Source organism: Triticum urartu, chromosome 3A (genome assembly GCF_056163025.1).
Source record: "Triticum urartu cultivar PI428250 chromosome 3A, HENAU_Tu73, whole genome shotgun sequence".
Lineage (NCBI taxonomy): Eukaryota > Viridiplantae > Streptophyta > Magnoliopsida > Poales > Poaceae > Triticum > Triticum urartu.
Window position 1 is genome coordinate 424812994 of NC_141875.1, and position 7872 is coordinate 424820865.

At 46.7% G+C, this 7872-nt stretch overlaps 1 long non-coding RNA gene across 1 annotated transcript; it reads right to left on the bottom strand.

Annotated features, from left to right (window-relative positions):
* Positions 1-987: 987 nt before the first annotated feature.
* LOC125548393 (uncharacterized) lies at positions 988-7274 on the bottom strand. The gene is made up of 3 exons (XR_015619058.1): positions 7054-7274; positions 6866-6945; positions 988-5136 (listed from the first exon to the last, which is right to left on the bottom strand). It is a non-coding gene; the product is annotated as an uncharacterized LOC125548393 (long non-coding RNA).
* Between the last annotated feature and the right edge of the window lie 598 nt (positions 7275-7872).

Below are 7872 nucleotides of genomic sequence, written 5' to 3' on the forward strand. Positions count from 1 at the left end.
AAATTTTGGACAGAATCAAAGAATTGATGGTGAGCTCACATGGAGGCATGACATGAGCTCTACTTCGGTGGAGAGTGATGATTTGTTTATATGAAGGGCCATGCAAAATTCGGTGGAGCAGGGGAGGGGCGACACCGGCGATGGCCCGGCCAGCTCCGGTGGTCTCCGACCGAGCTCCGTCCACTGGTGGACTCGGGACAGTTCGTCGCTCCCGCCTGGAGCAGCATCAGCACCGAAGAGGGTACGGGGCGACGGCGACTCGCGGAACAGAGAGCTCGGGCGGCGAGGCTGATCTTGGGGTCGCGGCCACACGGGCTCCGGCGAGGAAACGAGAAGCTAGGGAGGGCTGCGCTGGAGTGGGGAGGCTAGTGGTGACGACCAAAAGGAGAGGGAGGACTCGGTTAGGCCGAATTTAAGAGGAGCGCCATGGCGGCCATGGCGGCCAGTGGACGGCTCGAGGCATCCTCGAGCTTGTTTCAGTGGACGAGGGCGCTACTGGGAGTGAGGCGAGGAGGCTGAGGTGCTCGGGAAGGCTCGGGGCTAGGCATTTATAGGCGGGGCGAGGTGCCCGAGCCGGTCACCGCCGCAAGAGCTCGACCAAGACTCTGGTGATGCGCAGCAATCACGGGGAGGCGCGGGATCGCGATGAAGGGGGAGTGGACGAGCTACAGAAGTGCACAGGGACGAGCAGAGCTCAGGGACAAGAGGGAAAACGGCCACGGCGCCATAAATGCTTCGGTCGGCCACGGTGCGTCCGTGGGTGCGCGGCGACGAGAGCTGACGGAGGGGCTGATAGAGGGTAAGAAGGCTCTAGGAGAACGGCGACAACGCAGGCTAGCTGCTGGACATGCCCGTGCTCGCTGAGACGCCGAGTAGAGAAGGGGCCCGAGCAAGAAGCCATTCTGGGCGCGGCCATTGCATGCCAAACGGTGGTCACCGCGTGCACTGGTGCTCACAGTGCCACGAGCTAAGCCAAATGATGTCTGGGGTAAGTCTCTCCTGGTTAAGTGGTAACTGAGGTGGTAGATCGATGAAAACTGCCCTGGTTAAAAGGTAAATGAGGTCTGAAGTTTACTGCGGTACACTTGATCGTGTACTGCTGATCCACAGGAGAGGGATTGGGTCAAATGGAGTTGTCTGGTAGGTTCAGGGTAAGAAGGACTTACATCCTGGTAATTTTGAGAAGAATTGGACCACTAATTAATATAGTTGCTTTACAACTAAGTAATCTGGTCCAGAATGAAGATCATGATGATGCTCTCAAATGGAGGAGCCACTTGAGCTGAACTTTGGCAAGGCAGGCTTATTTGGCCATATGAAGATGCTGCAAAAGGTTTCACACCAATTGGATAAACCAAAATGGTACTTCCTTCACAAACATTTCCACTGACCAGAAACTTGCAACAATTCTAGAGGACAAATGGCTCGATGAAACATGCCCAAAATGGGTGGAGGTAGGTTATATGGATAAAAGAAGACCTAGAAAAATTGGCAGCCATAATGGAGCAAGATACAATATACTTGCTTCACAAACTGAAATTTTGGACAGAATCAAAGAATTGATGGTGAGCTCACATGGAGGCATGACATGAGCTCTACTTCGGTGGAGAGTGATGATTTGTTTATATGAAGGGCCATGCAAAATTGCAACTCATTTGGATATGCCTAGCTTGTACTTCCTTCACAACCACTTCCCTTAGACAGGAACTTTGGAAAATCATAATTAAATAATTACTAGCAAATGAGGTTGCACTTTGGAATGTGGCAATGATATGGACAGGAAAGGGTGTCCAAGGAGTTTGAGGTCAATTGGGAAAAGATAAATGGCACTTGCTTCACATTCTGCCATTTTGGGCAGAATAGGAAATGAATTATTTGAGCATGATGGGGAACATGGCAAATGAAATATTTTGCCATATTTGAGAAAGATGTGACCCAAACAATTTATGAGAATTACTTGGGAATTTTAGGAGTGATGGAAATAAAGGTTGCTTCACAACCTAGGGAAAATTGGGTTATTCCTTTAATAGAAAAGGAATATTTCCAATAAAAAAGAATATTGGGATTTGGGCTAGGATGAAAATGACAGGGTCTAGGGAAGGATTTGGGAATGACAAGCCACTCTGGAAGCAAAGAAGAGGGCATCTTCTTCAGTTTCCAGACCACAAAGCCACGGAAAAAGAAAACTCAAGCAAAAACCTCAGAAAAACAAAAGAAAAAGAAAGGGCCAAAAATCAGGCTGTCACAAACCTTACCCCCTTAAAGAAATCTCGTCCTCGAGATTTGGTTGCTCAGGGAACAAGTATGAAAATACTGACTTAAGGAAACCGTTTCCAACTCGGGTATTCTTTTTCTTATTTTTGTTCCCACTAAATTTTTATCTGACTGACCCTGAGGTGGTTTGCTTTAATATATCTATATTCTGAAACATCTTACCTTGCTTGTTCATGCTTATACAGACTACGGTTTCTTTTTAGATCTGCTGACTTAACTAACTGTGATGGATTCTCATGACTGAAATATATGTCGGGCTCACAAATCCAAGAGTGATTTCCGCTGGGTGTGTCATCCGGCACTGACAATCTTTCATGAAGTGGTGATCAGATTTTCCTAGTGGACACCCAAGCTCTAACTCCTTGCATTGGGTTTCTCCACTAAATGTAGGTCCTTCGGGTTCCAAACAGTGAATTGGGTCATAACCGCTTTCCTGACAGATTCTGGCTTATCGCGGAAGTTTTGGAATCATCTTAACTGGTTCCACTGTCTTGAGTATCGGATCCGTACCAAATATTTGATTGTTGCCTGTCATGGCTAACATAAGAGTTTGACCTGTAGGATAATATTTGCAGACTTGACTGGCGGCGATTTTGCACCACGTGGGTCTTGCAACAATTTTCATACCCACATTACTGGTCTTGCTCCTTCATTATTGTTTTCTTGGTCTGGATCATTGGTTGAAAGAGCTGGGTCATATTGCTTCTTTGTATCACCATAGGTACTGTCGGTACAATTTTTTGGCAATCATAGCCTATCCCCATTTTTCTGACAAGGTACCCCATTTAATTGCAGGTTCAACACCCCTCAAGTTCTGACTGATTCTTGCTTCTGACCAAAATGTTGCTGATCTGATTCTTGGGATTTACTGCCATATGCTATCAATTTACAACGTACTACCTTGTACCAATGTCTTACTCAGGAAGATTGGCTGATTTGTGCTCGAAACTTTCATCGAACCGCTTGCTGAAGAAGACTGTGTATCGTGCTTCAGAAGCTTACCCCCTTAAAGACTTTGCTGGGGAAAGACTCAGTACCTTATGCCGGAAGCTTTTCTGGTTGCCTACTAAAGAAGACAGAGTACCCTGTGCGGGAAATCATCCATGTATCATACTGAGGAAGATAGATGAATCTTGCCTTGGAAGCTTCTCGGGTATCTTGCGAGGGAAGATTGGGTTGCTTACACCAGAAGCTTCTTATTGTGATATGCGGACCGGTTTCCACATATATAACCAGCTTAATATTTTTGTTATTGATCTCTTGTATGAAACGGGGTTTTGCCGGACTATCCTCCTTTCTGAGTACATGCCATATTCTTGCTTGCTTTCAGGTACGTCGGGTTCCAAAATCATCCTCAATGAAAAATTAAACTTGTATCTGAGCCATACCTATGATAATATTTTGTCAACCTTGCACACAATTTATCTTCTTGCTGATTTGATCATTTCTGCTATGAGGAGTGCACACTGTGGGAGACTTGACACTCAATAACATGATCAGATATTCCCAATCTGAATGCAGTCGGCTGAGAATTCCATATTGTGGTGAGGAGTGCACGTTAATCCAAACTTTATACTGACATTCCATCCGGGATTTCTTTTGTATTTAGACGAGCTATTTCCAATTTCACTGTAGTCTGCTGACAATTCCATTATGTTTAGCTGAGTTTCCAAATATATGCATTTCTTGCTGACTCTTCGGGTCCGATGTCGGATAACGAGCAACTTTAATAGGGGAAAATTTTGTAACACCGAAGGCCCAAAGAAAGAAACAAAAGAAACGACTAAAACAAAAGCACACAAGCATACTACTAATATAATTAATCAAACAATCATCACATATTGCTGCTACTCACACAATAATATGCATGCACACCTGAGCACACAAATCTCGCAGGAACTCTGGTATTACGGTCTAATATGTTGTGGCGGTGTGCACGAAAATTATATCCATGTGTGGAAAGAGTTGGCGTACCCGAAGCTACACCAAGCACTGGCTGAACAGTGGCTGGATCTGGATGGATACACAGGTGAGAACGGACTTGACGATCAAGTAGTGAGACACAAAAGTCACGACCACCTCTTCATCAAGCGTACGAAGGGAATCGTACCCGTCCAAAGAATGAAATGACATGGCAAGATAACAGTGGAAGACTGGATTTATTGGTATTGCCCTTTTTTTGATAACCAAGATCAGTAAGGGTTGCCAAGGGAACGAGATGGAGGGCAATGGATGATGATGTGGTCGCATCACACCGAGGAGCAGGCATGCTAAGAAAGATGGTGCAGGTGGTGGACCGAAAACGATGCCACCTACACTCACAAGATTAACTGTTAGCGATAGAATAACAATCTATATGCATGCTATGCGTCGAACAAATGCAACAATCAAGTGCAACAAACCAAATGGGGTCTATACTACCCTTCCTAACTTTCGCGCGGGCTAGGGAACCCTACAGCCGGACCTGCTCTGATACCAAGCGCTGTGGCACCCCGGCTCAGAGAAAACCGGAACGCCCCGTATTCCAGCCCAGAGATCAAGGAGAAGTCTTCTGGAATACGGCACTGCTTAGCATAGAAAAAACCAGCTTTCTATTATTACACGAATATGATTACAAGGTCTCCGATATTACAATGAATAACACCGACACGACGACACTACGCCATCCTCAGTTTCTCTATGCAAGCAGCAGAACAACTCAAAGCAGCAGAATAACTCTAGCAGCGAAAAAACTATTGGCAGCGAAACAATGACGACGGTGGAGGACTCCAATCCGCAGGGACTCTGGCTGGAACGCTTATCCTAACTCGTGAACACAGGAACAACACCAAACAAGCAAGCAATGCAGGTACGACCTGCAAACTGGCATGACACGCCAGGTCAGTACATTGAATGTACTTGCAAGCTCACAATAAACCAGAAGCATTCAAGACAAACATCAGCATGGCAATTACAGGTTAAGCAGGAATTAACATGAGATCCTTATAACAACATGACATGAGCAACATGATATCCACAGTAATACTCCAAAATAATACCAGATACCATCATGAAAATAATCATAATAGCCACTAAGAATCGAAAGGCAACATGAACCTGATACAGCTCGAACAATATGAACATGGTATGGACATATAAATTTGATGATACTAGCATGCAACATGATGACACTATATGCACTATTTATACTGTTCGGGTTACCTCGTAACCATCACATGCATCACTTACCAACCTCGGACATCACACGGTCATCTCAGGATCAAATCAAGCTTGGTATAAACAATACCGTAGTAATCATTAAATGACCACAAGGAGCTTGATCTTTACCCATGATTCTCGCACAACATCACAAATATCCAACAACTCGGTATCCTCGATACCACGGTGATCCTTCCGGTGATCACAACCATGACCAACACTTGGTCTTAAACAGTGATCATTCTGTCGATCACAACCAACTTATCTCCTCATCGAAACAGGGTTGTCATTAATCAAGTTATTATTAATACTGTTGACTCACGGTGGGACCGACACGAATTGGGCCCTTATCCGAGGGCGCGGCTATCAATAGATTTAATATACACTCTACAGAGGTAGCACACTGTACCCACACCACGGAACCCATGGCCTCGCACTCCCATTCGGGTGGACCAACGGCATTCCGACAAAACCGATCTACTGCCGTGACACTCTCCCGGCCACTCCGACCCACTCCCAACTGGGCTAGTCCTGGGTGGCCCCGTGTCTACCAAAGACACCCCGACCACCGTCATGGTCAAAACTCCTTCACGGGGACCGGATCCATAAAAATAAAAATAACGAGCACACAAGGTTATGTCCGCCTACCTGATCAGGGTAAGCATGCCCATAACCTTCCCTCGTGGGAGGCACCGGCGAGATGCACGACAATAGACCCAGTTAGGACCTTACCCATACGGTAAGCGTGGTTGCACTGGTCAGTTTCGATCTGGCGGCACCATGACTCAGCCAACAGTTGTTCAAGTTCAATTAAATCCGGTTAAACTTGAATGCAAAATGCTGAGCCATGATAAAATAACATGATGCAATTACAATGCATGAGCATGATATCAACATAATCACGGGATGCAACATAACTATCCACCACATCAACTATGAAATAATCTCCAACTGAACATGGCATAATGACGAGCGTAAATATTACAAGTGCAACACTACTCATAGTATAACATAACATGACCACTAGCATCAACCATAAATAACATGCAAGAACTTATCAATAACATCACCGAGTAACACTTAACCAACTAATAGCAACGGAACAATGCCTATTAACACTACTCGGTAACCGACGTTAGTCATGCACCGAAGAGCATGACCAACCCAACATGTACTACTATCAAGCACGGCAATATGAAAGTAATAGTAGCAAAGCCACTAGCAGGGAATGATAACCAGGTGCATAACAACATAGCAAACAAGTAAGCACAATCCCAGAAGCATTTCCGAAATAACGATAACCATATTTTAAACAAGAAATCATTTAATAAATATTCAAGTTGAAAACCATGGCTACTGCATGACTATCATGCAAGTGGGTATTGTGGCTTGCCTGGGGGTGAAGAAGGCACCAGGAAGAAGTGCGGTGAAGCCGCGAAAAGATTTGCCGGAAACAGTTCTCTCCCGAAGGGGCTGTTTACATGCAAGGGCAAAAAGGTCATTTTCATAGTGTCAAACCAAAGTGAAAATGAAACCAACAGAACGGGCTCGACGAGACGAAGAAGTGGGCTTTGGATTCACCTCATTTGGAGTTGTGGTTAAAAAGATATGAAGGTTTGAAGTTCAGGGACTTTTCTGCAAAAATATCATCACAAACAAGTCCCTGAGTGGATAAGGCAGAAGCGCAAAGTTGGAAATACGCTTTCTGTTTAAGAAAACATATTTTGGGCTGAAACAGAGAGGAAACCCGCTTTCAGTGAAATAAAACGTACTCCAAGTAAATAGGCTTTCTTTACGCGAAAACGTACTCGACTGTTTTACGCCTCCACTTAAACACGTGGCAGAGGCGGGGCAGGGGCTTGAGCAGCTGACGTGAGGGTCCCACGTGTGGGGCCCGTCACTTATCCAGGTCAGCGTGGCGGGGCCCGGCTTGAGCAGCTGACGGGGGGGCCCGCCTTATCCATCTCCCTCTCCTGGCTCCTTCTTCTTCTTCCCCGACGCGAAGAACAGAGGAGCAGGGGAGGGGCGACACCGGCGATGGCCCGGCCAGCTCCGGTGGTCTCCGGCCGAGATCCGGCCACCGGTGGACTCGGGACAGTTCGCCGCTCCCGCCTGGAGCAGAATCAGCGCCGAAGAGGGTACGGGGCGACGGCGAGTCGCGGAACAGAGAGCTCGGGCGGCGAGGCTGATCTTGGGGTCGCGGCCACACGGGCTCCGGCGAGGAAACGAGAAGCTAGGGAGGGCTGCGCTAGAGTGGGGAGGCTAGTGGTGACGACCAAAAAGAGAGGGAGGACTCGGTTAGGCCGAATTTAAGCGGAGTGCCGCAGCGGCCATGGCGGCCAATGGAGGGCTCGAGGCATCCTCGAGCTTGTTTGAGTGGACGGGGGCGCTACTGGTAGT